The 14,103-nt window shown below is 23.8% G+C and overlaps 1 long non-coding RNA gene and 1 pseudogene across 1 annotated transcript; one reads left to right on the top strand and one right to left on the bottom strand.

Moving 5' to 3' along the window:
* The first annotated feature begins 1,605 nt into the window (after nt 1–1,605).
* LOC133833137 (cytochrome P450 98A2-like) lies at nt 1,606–3,275 on the top strand (annotated as a pseudogene).
* A 998-nt stretch (nt 3,276–4,273) lies between these two features.
* LOC133831577 (uncharacterized) lies at nt 4,274–5,190 on the bottom strand. Its single transcript, XR_009892532.1, has 2 exons — nt 4,976–5,190; nt 4,274–4,790 (listed from the first exon to the last, which is right to left on the bottom strand). It is a non-coding gene; the product is annotated as an uncharacterized LOC133831577 (long non-coding RNA).
* Between the last annotated feature and the right edge of the window lie 8,913 nt (nt 5,191–14,103).

Genomic DNA, 14,103 nt, shown 5'->3' with positions numbered 1-14,103 from the left:
TTAGTGTTTATACATTTTTTTACTCGATGTTTTTTTTCGGTTTAACAAATTACTTTTTGTAATCCTAAAACTAATTTTGGTTAATGTTTTCTTAATTAAAATTATAAATAATTTACCTAATTAATAATTCAGAATAAAAATAAAATTATTCTGCTTAAAAACTGTGTTGTTAATTCAATTTTTTCTTCATTAAAATTGAGTTTAGAGTTCTATTTTAACTATTTTACAAAACATAGGATCCAAAAAATAATTTATCAAAACACAGGGTCTAAACAGATAATGAAAAAAAATACAGGATCTAACCCTAATTTTTATTTTTGCTGAGAAAATAAACAGTTTAAACTCTATTTTTAACAATTAAATCCTTAAAAAATATACACTGTTTTTTTTCATTACTTGTTTGGATCTTGTGTTTTGACAAATTATTTTTTGGATCCTATGTTTTGTAAAATGGTTAAAATAGAACCATAAACTCAATTTTGATGAAGAAAAAATTGAATATAACAACACAATTTTTAAGTAGAATGATTTTATTTTTGTTCTGAATTGTTAGTTTGGTAAATTATTTGTGATTTTAGTTGAGAAAACATTGACCAAAATCGAGATTAGGGTTCTATTTTAACAATTTTACAAAATATAGGGTCCAAAAAGTAATTTATCAAAACATAGGGCCCAAACAGGTAATGAAAAAAAATATAAGGTCCAAAAAAGTATAAACACAAAAATAAATAATAATTACAACTTTTAACATGATGTAATGCTTTTAAAATATGAGTGAATATATTTTAGGGTTTATAACTTTTGTATCATTAGTTTTGTACAATTACCTCTTTGAATCTGTATTTTAATAAATGATTTTTTGGACTCTTTATTTTGTGAAATAGCTCAAATATAACCATAAACTCATTTTTTGTCAAAATTTTCTGAGCTAAAATTACAAATAATTCATCAAACTAATAATTTAAAAAAAAAATAAAATTATTTTGTCTAATAACTGTGTAGTTATATTAAATTTATCATTCATCAAAATTGAGTTTAGGAGTCTATTTGAACAATTTTACAAAACACAAGGTCCAAAAAAAATTTGTCAAAACAAATAATCGAAACATGTAATGAGATAAAATACAAATTCCAAGTGCAACAGTTGTTTTCATGAAAACCACATTTGTTTTCATAAAGCATCACATCATGTTAAAAGAGCATTGCATCATATTTTGTACACTCAAAATGCACATAAAAAAGCATTACATCATTTTTTGTAAACTCAAAATACACATAAAAGAGCATTACATCATGTTATTATTTCATATTCAAGTGCAACATTTGTTTTCTCTTCCTTCTTGGCTAAGTCAAGTAAGAAAATGAGCTCCAAAACTTCATATATAAGAGTAGTATTTGCTTAAAAGTAACTTCGGGGACACACTTATTTTGTACATTCAAAATGCATATAATGATGTGCTATGCATGGTTTAAGATGCATATCACATCTTTGTGTGAATTTTGGGTGTGCAGAATAAATGTGCATCTATCATTACTTTTTCCTTAATAACCCTTACATATTTTTTAATCTAATCTACTATCCAAACGTGACCAAACACATCGATCATGGCTCTTCCTCTACTACTACTACTCACCATTTCCATTATCAACCTCTTGGTCTTTCGCCACCTCTACTACCGCCTCCGATTCAAGCTCCCGCCCAGCCCACCTCGGTGGCCTATCATCGGAAACCTCTTCGAAGTTAGACTAGTGAGGTTCCGATGCTTCGCGGAGTGGGCTGGGAGATATGGGCCAATCATATCGGTTTGGTTTGGTTCAAGGTTGAATGTGGTTGTTTCTTGCTCGGAGTTGGCCAAGCAAGTGTTGAAAATACATGACCAGAAACTTGCTAATAGGTTTAGGACTAAATCAGCAGCTAGGTTTAGCAGAGATGGGAAGGACCTTATTTGGGCTAACTATGGACCTCAGAAGAGGATTGAAGCTCTTAGATTCATTAGAGAAGAAGAGGTCACCACCATGGTTGAATCATATTCAAGGACCGCACAGATCCTAGTATGTTTCCCTTTTTTTTTTTATAATTTCTAAAACATTTATACTTTTCATGAGTACATAACTTGAATAATATATAATATGGTTAGGTATAATACATTTAGCAAGCATATATACAAATTAAAATCATAAAATGTTAAAATTAATTGAGAAAATAAGTACTTTTATATATATATGTGTGTGTTGACTTTCAAAATAGTCAATCAAGTATACAATTTGTGTAAAAAAAAAAGGAATTTATTAGAGTGGTTTGGTTATAATCTATCCCACTATAGTTTTTTTTAAAAAAAAAAATGAAATGAGAATGATTACAATTAAGAGAACTGATCTCTAGATCAATATCTATGAACTCATTCACTGCCTTGTCACGTAATTGCTATATTTTCAATTATTGGTCATGTGTTATACCTATGATGTGTTTTTTTAACACACAAGAATATGATTTTTATTTTATTTATTCTTTTTGAAATATATATAGACTTGATTACGACTTGAAAACCTATATATGTAGCCTTAAAATGTTACACTAAATTGATCAGAATACAACAAGAGAAGTTTGGTAATTAGGAAATACTTGGGATCCGTAGCTTTCAACAATATAACAAGACTAGTATTAGGAAAGCTATTCATGAACGCAAAAGGCGTAATGGACGAACAAGCTTAGGGCTAGAGCTCAAGGCCATTGTGGAGAGCGGAATCAAGCTCGGTGCATTGCTCGCCATGGCGGAGCACATCCCGTGGTTGAGCTGGTTGTTCCAATTGGAGGAAGAGGCATTCTCGAAGTATAAGGTGTTAGAATATTTATCAATTTTATGCATATCTTATTTGATTGAGAAAATATTTCAATCTGTGACAGAGATTCTAATGAAATATCTCACTCTATAAATATAGAATACCGGTCTTCAAGTTCGCTACTCATTATTCAGTCTTTCAATAGCTCTGTTAGTGAGATATTATCTATAGCAATGACTGGAGGTATATATATTCGATCATCTAAATTTTATAACAATTTGTTTATTTCATATTATGATTGTTATGCATCTAGATTAACATTTTTAATCTAATATGATGCTCAAAGAGACAAACTTACTAAAGCAATCGATGTATAACAATCAAGCGATAAGCAGCCTCATTTTGTTAATGTTTTGCTTTCGATGCAGGACAAGTATGATCTTAGTGAGGACACAATTATAGGACTCATTTGGGTAAGTAAAGATTCTCTTTAAAAGGACACATTGTATGCTTAAATACTCTGTTGATTTTCTAACTTTATTGTTTAAATGTTTTAAATGATATGTCATGTATTCAATAGTTGGATATAAATTGGGACATCAAAATTGGACAAAAAAAAAAAAAAATCTTTGATTGCAACTTAGATGATCATAAAACTAATTTGTAAAGGGTACTTCCCATCGACCCAATTCTTAATTTTGTTGAATAAAGATCAAATACATTTACATTTTAAAAAATTGGATACACTCGTATTATCATGCATTCTAAATCCAAATCAATTGAGCTAGATGAGTACTATACTCATATTAATTTTAATTTTCTAACATGATATTTTACTAATCAGACTAAATATCTATATTCAGTGTGGGAGTAATATAAAGTAGTGTTAGTCTTTTCTGCATTAAAAAGTGTGTGAGCACATTCAATAGTATATAAGATTACGAGTTACTCTTCGCACCACTAATTGATTTTAAAATAGAACCTCGTGTACATTTCCACCCATATATTTATACTTTTTACAATTACTATTCACATTTATAATCTAGATTATATTCCATTATATATTTATTTTACAAAAAATTATCAAAACTAAGTCAGGATGCAAAATAACTTCAAAAATTAAATTATTTTATCACATAATTGAACGATTCCACTAATAAACCATTCAAATAAATCTAATCATAAATTATAAATTTAAATATATAAATTATTAACTCAACTAATTACATAAACATACTAAGTCACTATGTTGCCACTCTCAATTTTCCCTCTTCATGTTTTCTTACATTTTGTATTTTTGTCTAATTATTAGTTATTATTTTTCACTAAAAACAAGCTAAGGACACCATTTTAAATGTTTAAAATAATAGATGACTGTGTGTAGCATTTTTAGAAACTAAAGATAAACTTATCAAAAAGACCAAAATAGCAATTTTTTAAATATATATATATATATATAAATAGCTCAAAAGTATAAGACAATACAAAAGTCTTTGGTTACAAAAGGATGGTCATGTCCCAAGTATTTCATTCCATCAAATGCTTACTTTATTACATACAAGAATAACACAACACATTACATAATTAAGGAACACACAAATACACACTATTAATTAAAAAGCCAAACGCATCTAGTAGCACAACATGCATATTGCTTATGTAACATCATAAGCATATATATATATATATATATATATATCACCAAGTCATGATTGGACATAACATTATTTTTATGATTCTCTTGTTTGGCAACATTTTATTTTCTAAAGTAATAACATATATATTGCCAAACAAAACAAATACTCCTCAACAACAATTTCCAGTGCAGAAAGGTCCTGGAGGATAATCTTGAGTAGGGTAACAAACACATCCTGTAGGACACTTTCCACTCTTGCATACACCACAGATACTCATTAGCTTCCCTTCCATCAATATATTTAAGAGAGGACTTCTCTCAATCCTCTCAGCTATACCAACCCTATTTTCCGACGAAAGCTCTTTTCGAGATCCTATAAATAGACATAAAAGTAAAAATTATGCCAAACGAGCCTATAAATTTTGTTACAAGCTAACTTTTAGTATACTCATTTGAATAGATAGTCTTTTGATCGATGTGTTTCGACTAAATTAAATTCATTGCAAAACTTTAAGAGAAAAGAAGAAGAAAAGAGTTGAGAAATATAGAGTAATTTACCTGCAAATGTGGATGGAAGAAAGGTGGTGACCAGGCATATAGTTACCATGGCCATAGACACCACCTGCAAATTGGCATTAGTATTTTTCTCCATAAAATACATTTCAATTTTCTTTTTCTTTCTCCTATTATTTCTGTGCACACACAAACCCTCTTCATATTTGGTACTTATATATAAATTTATATGATGTTAGAGGCTAATTAGGTAAATTAGCATTAATTTATTATATGCCAACTTTTTTGTCCTTTTTCTCTGGGACCAAACAAATTTTAGATAAGGATTGTAACGTGTACTATAGATGAGCTCTTATGAAACTAAGAGGTTATTGGTAATGAATCTATATATATATATATATATATATATATAGGAGAGCTTTAAGGAGATTGTGTGGCACTCTAAAATCTCTTTAAATCACTCTTTTTATTTTCCCATTTAATCTAATTTTTTTATTCATTTTCTACTTTCTAAAATATTTTAACAATTGAAAATATCAATATATATACATATTAATTTGATTAAAAATTATTTAGTTTAAATATCTTAACTACTTATTTATTGAAAAATACTAAAAAAATTATCCATATATCTATTTTCTTATTATATTATAATTATGTTTTTTTTATTCTAAAAGTGAATAATTTTACAAAATATTTTATAAAATATCTTAACAATTAAAAATATTAATATATATATATATTAATTTGATTAAAAATTTATTTAGTTTAAATATCTTAACTACTTATTTATTAAAATCTCTTCAAATCACTCTTTCTATTCTCATTTAATCTAATTCTTTTATTCATTTTCTATTTTCTATTTTCTAAAATATATTAACAATTGAAAATATCAATATATATACATATTAATTTGATTAAAATTTTATTTAGTTTAAATATCTTAACTACTTATTTATTGAAAAATACTAAAAAAAATCTATATATATATAAAGGAGAGCTTCAAGGAGATTATGTGGCACTCTAAAATCTCTTCAAATCACTCTTTCTATTTTCTCATTTAATCTAATTTTTTTATTCATTTTTTACTTTCTAAAATATTTTAACAATTGAAAATATCAATATATATACATATTAATTTGATTAAAAATTATTTAGTTTAAATATCTTAACTACTTATTTATTGAAAAATACTAAAAAAATTATCTATATATCTATTTTTCTTATTATATTATAATTATGTTTTTTTTATTCCAAAAGTGAATAGTTTTACAAAATATTTTCTAAAATATCTTAACAATTAAAAATATTAATATATATATATTAATTTGATTAAAAATTTATTTAGTTTAAATATCTTAACTACTTATTTATTAAAATCTCTTTAAATCACTCTTTTTATTTTCCCATTTAATCTAATTTTTTTATCCATTTTCTACTTTCTAAAATATTTTAACAATTGAAAATATCAATATATATACATATTAATTTGATTAAAAATTATTTAGTTTAAATATCTTAACTACTTATTTATTGAAAAATACTAAAAAAATTATCTATATATCTATTTTCTTATTATATTATAATTATTTTTTTTTTATTCTAAAAGTGAATAATTTTACAAAATATTTTATAAAATATCTTAACAATTAAAAATATTAATATATATATATTAATTTGATTAAAAATTTATTTAGTTTAAATATCTTAACTACTTATTTATTAAAATCTCTTCAAATCACTCTTTCTATTTTCTCATTTAATCTAATTCTTTTATTCATTTTCTATTTTCTATTTTCTAAAATATATTAACAATTGAAAATATCAATATATATACATATTAATTTGATTAAAATTTTATTTAGTTTAAATATCTTAACTACTTATTTATTGAAAAATACTAAAAAAAATCTATATATATAAAGGAGAGCTTCAAGGAGATTATGTGGCACTCTAAAATCTCTTCAAATCACTCTTTCTATTTTCTCATTTAATCTAATTTTTTTATTCATTTTCTACTTTCTAAAATATTTTAACAATTGAAAATATCAATATATATACATATTAATTTGATTAAAAATTATTTAGTTTAAATATCTTAACTACTTATTTATTGAAAAATACTAAAAAGTGAATAGTTTTATTCCAAAAGTGAATAGTTTTACAAAATATTTTCTAAAATATCTTAACAATTAAAAATATTAACATATATATATATATTAATTTGATTAAAAATTTATTTAGTTTAAATATCTTAACTACTTATTTATTAAAATCTCTTCAAATCACTCTTTCTATTTTCTCATTTAATCTAATTCTTTTATTCATTTTCTATTTTATAAAATATATTAACAATTGAAAATATCAATATATATACATATTAATTTGATTAAAAATTTATTTAGTTTAAATATATTAACTACTTATTTATTGAAAAATACTAAAAAAAATATCTATATATCTATTTTTCTTATTATATTATTATTATGTTTTTTTATTCCAAAAGTGAATAGTTTTACAAAATATTTTATAAAATATCTTAACAATTAAAAATATTAATATATATACATATTAATTTGATTAAAAATTTATTTAGTTTAAATATCTTAACTACTTATTTATTGAAAAATACTAAAAAAATTAATTAAAAATTACGTAATAATTTTCAATTATCTATATATCTATTTTTTTATTATATTATAATTATATTTTTTTATTCCAAAGTGAATAGTTTTACGAAATATTTATGTCTATATTTATATATAAATGAGAATTTAAGAGTGATGAGGTGGCATCCTATATTTTTTACAATCTATTTTTACTATTTTGTGAGAATTTTATATTGTGTCAAAAAAAATATATATACATACATATATACGTACATAAACCCTTCAACAAATGTAACAGAAATAACCAAATTAATACACATACTTATAAATACATTGATTCTAATATAGTCATACGTAACAATAGTTATCCAATAATAATAGCATGAAAGAGATATCAATGAGAATGGTCATATATGGTTTAACTAAATAGTTATCACAATTAGATTTTATTATATTATTATATCATTTTATAATTAACATTTTACAATCTAAAGTATCTAATTTTTTATTTTCTTTAATATTTTATTCATTTTTTCAGTTTTAACCCATAAAAGTATGTCGTTACAAAATAATATGTTATCATCAATCATCAATATTTATAATTGTATTTTTCTCTTATTTGATATTTTACTAAGCTTGTGAAAATAAGATATTACTAATGGTATTATTTGGATTTGTGATTTGTTTTCACTATAATAAATAAATATTTTATAGATTGTAATTTTAGTGGACATTCCCGCAGCAACAAAAGATGCGGAGGTTGATGTGAAACACGAAAAATTCTTTTTAGAAATAAGGAACACATTATGAATTAAAAATAATATTACTAAAAATAAAATAATGTACAACAACAAAAATAATAAATGTTTATTTAAATTTTTATGTTTTTTTTAATTTAAATGTAATAGTTTTACAAAAATATATATTAATAATATGTATAATTTAATTTGAATTTGATTTATTTCAACGATGTATATTTTGACTTTAAATTTGATTAGATATTTTATTACAACAACTATTTAATTAAATTATAAATATAAGTAAACAATATATTTTTTCTCATTTTTTATATTGCTTTTTTAATTTATGGCTATTAATTTATTAAGGAATTTTTTTTATCTATTTTGTCTGTTCTCTTTTTTCTCATTTTTATTTTAATAAAAATTATAATAGATAAAAATATCTACATATAATAATAATAATTATTATTATTATAATAATAAAATCTATCTATTTATATTTTGACTTTTTGACAAAACACGGGATCCAAATGTTAACTTTTAACAATAAAATATTCAAACGGGTAATCAACCAAATTATATGTGATTCAAATAATCTATCTTTACATTCCTATTTTTGAATTTTTAACAAAATACAAGGTCCACAAGTTAATTTAAAAAAAAATTAATTGTCAAAATGGGTAAACAACTAAAATACAAGGTTCAAAATGGTGTGAACCCTTATAGAAAACATAAATTATATATATTTATATAATTTACTTTTTATGAATAATTTTTAACCTTTTGAATAAATATATGATCCACATGTTAATTTTTAAAAATAAACAATCAAAATGAGTAATCGGCCAAAATATAGTGTTCAAATAATCGATTTATCTATTTCTATTTTAATATTTTGACAAAACTTGAGGTCTACAAGTTAATTTGTAAAAATAAAAGTTCTAATGGGTGATCGACTAAAATACAAGGTTCAAAATAGTGTGAATCCTTACAGAAAACAAAAAATTATATAAATATATAATTTAATTTTCATAAGAAGCTTGAACATTTTAAATAAATACATGGTCCAAAGGTTCATTTTAAAAAATATAGGGTCAAAACGGGTAATGAGCAAAAATTCAATATTCAAATAATCAATCTATCAATTCCAATTTTTATTCTTTTGACAAAACACGAGATCTAAAAGTTAATTTTTAAAAATAAAGATTTCAAACGGTAATTGGCCAAAATAAATTTTACACAAAATATAAATTTTCTTATACATAATTTAGACTTTTTATAAAAAGAACTACGCAAAGCATATAATAATAATAAATAAAAGTAAATGTACAACAAGCTTTTTGAATTTTGTTTTCAGTACTTTAATTTGTCAGAATTTTTCAAAACCCTACAGGAGGTTCGCTATACAATAACAGTGAAGAAAAAATATTTTAAAATATATATGTTTTAATAATTACAAAAGACTACGCGGAGCGCGGTTATATTTTCTAGTATATATATAAAAGAGAACTTCAATGAGATGATGTGGCACTCTAAAATTACTCCAAACTATTTTTTCTATTTTCTCCTTTAATCTAATTTTTTTATTCATTTTTATTAATAAGGAGATGATGTGTCATTCTAAAATTACTCCAAACTTTATTTTTTTAGATATTTAAATAAGATATTTTTTTAATTAAATACCTAATAAACTAACAAAAAAAAAAACTATATTAAATGTTATTTTTTTTAGATATTTAAATAAGATATTTTTTGAATTAAATACCTAATGAACTAACAAAAAATAAAATAATAAAAAAACTACAAATATATACTACATAATATACTAATAAAATAACATCTTTGAAGCGGTATATAAAAGATTATCTAAACGAGTAATCAACATTGTGATAAAACACAAGGTCCACGAGTTAATTTTAAAAAATAATGGGTCCAAATGGGTAATCGGCTAAAATATAAAGTTCAAAATGGTGTGTATATATAGTTTACTTTCTATAAAGAATTTTTAACACTTTGAATAAATACATAGTCCAAAGGTTAATTTTTAAAAATAAAGAGTCAAAACAAGTAATCGGCCAAAGTATAGTGTTCAGATAACCAATCTATCTATTTCTATTTTTAACATCTTGACAAAACTTGAGGTCCACAAGTTAATTATTAAAAATAAAGATCCCAATGAGTAATTGGCTAAAATACAATGTTCAAAATGATGTGAACCCTTACAAAAAAACATGAATTATATATAATTTAATTTTTATAAAGAATTTTTAACCATTTGAATAAATATATTGTCCAAATGTTAATTTATAAAAATAAAGGGTCAAAATGAGTAATCAGCCAAAATACAATGTTCAAATAATCGATCTATCCAATCCTATATTTAACATTTTGACAAAACACGAGTTCTAAAAGTTCATTTTTAAAAATAAAAGGTTCAAACGGGTAATCGCTCAAAATAAGTCTTATACAAAATATAAATTTCCATATACATAATTTAGATTTTTTATAAAAAAAAATCACGCAAAGCGTATAATAATGATAATAATCAAAATAAATAAATGCACACGTACAACAAATTTTTTGAACTTTGTTTTCGGTACTTTAATTATTCAGAATTTTTCAAAAACTTGCAAGAGATTTGATATACAATGGACACCATTATGAAAAAAAAAATTGTATTCAATACGCCTTCACGTGTCCATATAAGGAACATATTGTAGGAGTAGGGTGAAAAATAATTCATGTCATAGCATTCTCCTAAAAATATTTTAAAATATGTATATTTTTTAATAATTATAAAAGACTGCGCGAAGCGCGGTTATGTTTTCTAGTACATATATATTTAAAGAACAGATTCACGATTGCTTTTTTCTTTATATATATATATAAATATATATGGAAGACTTCTCAATGGTTAGTATGAATACTAACAATTATGATGATGTGACAACATAATGACTTGGTATAGTAAGTCATCAACATGTAAATATTTTTTTTCTACATTAATTTCGAATTTAGTTATTTTTTTTGTCATAATTAATGTTGTTTCCAACTAATGAGAGACACGAGTCATATTTAGAAATTGATATGCATTTGAAAAATGAAAATTTTTAAATATTATATTTGCATAATAAATACACGTTTTTTTATCAGGTAACCTTTCAAAAAATTTAAAAAAATCAAAATGTATTTTTAGAAATATTAATTAACAACTATAAATATGGACCATTGATCTTAATCCAATTGTTAATATTAAAGTAATCATCTATTTGTAGTAATCATTAAGAATTGACCCAAATATATATAAATATATAAGAGAATTCTCCTATAAGGGCTTTACTTTAAGCCCTACCAGTAGGGCTCTCAGTGTTCTCGATCTGTGAATAATTTTTGGCGCGATTTTTTTTATGACCGGAATATTGTAGCTATTTAGAGCATCCTGCAAATTTTCAAAAAATTCTGAATAGTTTATAGTATCGAAAACTAGATTCAAACATGTTGTTGCACTCGTGACTAATTTTTTTTATGCGTGTTGAAAACAACATGTTTGAACCTAGTTTGAAAATAGTTTTATTATTTTTTGAATTTAAAAAGTAAAACTGCTACTAAAAACCTTATTAGTACACTTATTTTAGAAAACATAAGAAATTCTTTTTGAAAACTGATCTATAATTCTTCAATAAAAGTATAAACGATAATGTCTCAAATTTTTTCTTAAAAATAATGCATATATGGCAAAAAAAAGAGAGAATATTATAAATTTACAAATCATCAATCATTCAAAATTTCAAAAATATATAATTTATTTTTAAATCCAATATTTTTAAATTGAATGATTTAAATCTAATTTTCTAAAATTATAGTTTTTGAATAAATTACCAATCAAGCCCTAACTTATCTCTTTAATTAATTAATTAAAAATAATAATATATGTACTTAAAATATATTACTCATTTTTTACGTGAAATAATAAATCTTATTTTAAATAAATATAATTAATTTGAAAAAATTATCACTTGTATGTACATAACATTACTCAATTATTAAATGCATCTGTCACATTTGTTTTCATGTGATATTTTCTCACATGTTATCCATTGATTTTAAGAGAAAGAAATAAACCCACTTTTTTTCTTCACATTTATTGATCGTAAATGCACATATTTAAAAAATTTGTTTTTATTCACATACTTCATAATAAATGAAATAGTTTAAGTTAGGCATTTGGTACAATAATTCACTAACTAGCTAGGGTAATTGGTTATATATACTATTGGAAACTTTTATGATTGAGGCTTCGAGAAGAATACTATCAGTGGGACTCTTTTGTGTTCTTAATCTATAATCAGTTTGTAGCGCGATTTTTTTATATAACCGTGTATATTATAGTTATTTAGATCATTTTATAAATTTTCAGAAAATTCCAAATAATTTACAATGCTGAAAATTAGTTTAAAAACAGGTTGTTGCACGAGTGACTAAATCTTTTATGCGCGTGGAAAACAACATGTTTAAACCTAGTTTTCACCACTTTAAATTATTCAGAATTTTTTGAAAATTTGCAGAATGATCTAAATAATTACAAAATACACGGTCATAAAAAAAATCGCGCTGAAAACTATTCTTAGGTCGGAAATACAAAAGAGTTCCACCAATAGGGCTCTTTTTGAAGCCCCTATCATAAAATCCTCCTATACTATTAGGCCATTTGATAACACTTTCATCTAACTAAAATATAAATATTGTTATGGTTCTATTCTTAATTAAAATGATGTTTTTATTTTGAAAGGAATAACATTTATTCAATGGTTAAGTATGCTCTTCAGATCAGATGGAAAAGAGCTGCACAGATCACACAATAAGAAGACAAAACAAACAACAAACTACGCCAATTATAATACAAGAGAAAAACAACCTATGAATAAAGTCCTCCTAATAAAGAACGACGTAGAAAATATATCAAGATCATGACTCCAACAACAAACCACACAGATAATATGCTCATCTTTTAAAAATCTTACAAATAAGCAACGATGCTCCAAACCGTCTTGGTAAAACTTCACAAGTGGATGCATAGTTAGGAATAGACTAGACAAAAGGCACAAGCCAACAATCACTACAAAAAAAATGGGTATTTACAACGCTCCAAGTCATTCTCTCTCTTCTTTCTTGTTATTCTCCACATTAACAAAAAATCCCTTCTTTGTCTTTTCTTTCTTTTCCTCCGTCCCCTCTTTCTACACACTCAACCCAAACTAAAGAACCTTTCTTCCCCATTTCTTTTCTTTTTGGTTATATGATGAGTCTTTAATAAGTAAATACTAGGGTTGTACGTTGGTTGGTTTGGCCGGGTTATAGCATATTTTAAGTAACCCAATGTAAATATTGGGTTGTAAACATCCAACTATAACCGACCCAAACAAGAAGAAAAAAATGGTTAACCTGCCCAACGATTTTAGCGGTTTGGCTGGGTTAACTTGTTTAAACTGATTTTCAATATTTTTTTTTTAGTTTTCAAATAATCAAATTCAATAAACTAAAAGTATAATATGCATATTTCAAGCTTGAAAATATTATATTATAAATTCAATGTTGAAAATATAGGGTTTTATTTTTTTATTTTAAAAAAATATAATTCATGTAATATTTTATAAATACATAAAGTGTGATATTTGTCCTTACAAAACTAATACATATTTATGTTAGAAATGATAACATGGTAATTTTAATAATTAATTTTTTCCATCATTCTAATTTCATTTCTTGCTAATGCTAATTTCTCGTCTGTTCATCATACTCTCCTTCATTTCTAACATCTCCATCC

This window comes from Humulus lupulus, chromosome 4, assembly GCF_963169125.1.
Source record: "Humulus lupulus chromosome 4, drHumLupu1.1, whole genome shotgun sequence".
In the NCBI taxonomy this organism is placed as follows: Eukaryota; Viridiplantae; Streptophyta; class Magnoliopsida; order Rosales; family Cannabaceae; genus Humulus; species Humulus lupulus.
The sequence above is the reverse complement of the archived record's forward strand: the minus strand, read 5'-3'. Positions and strand labels throughout refer to the sequence as shown.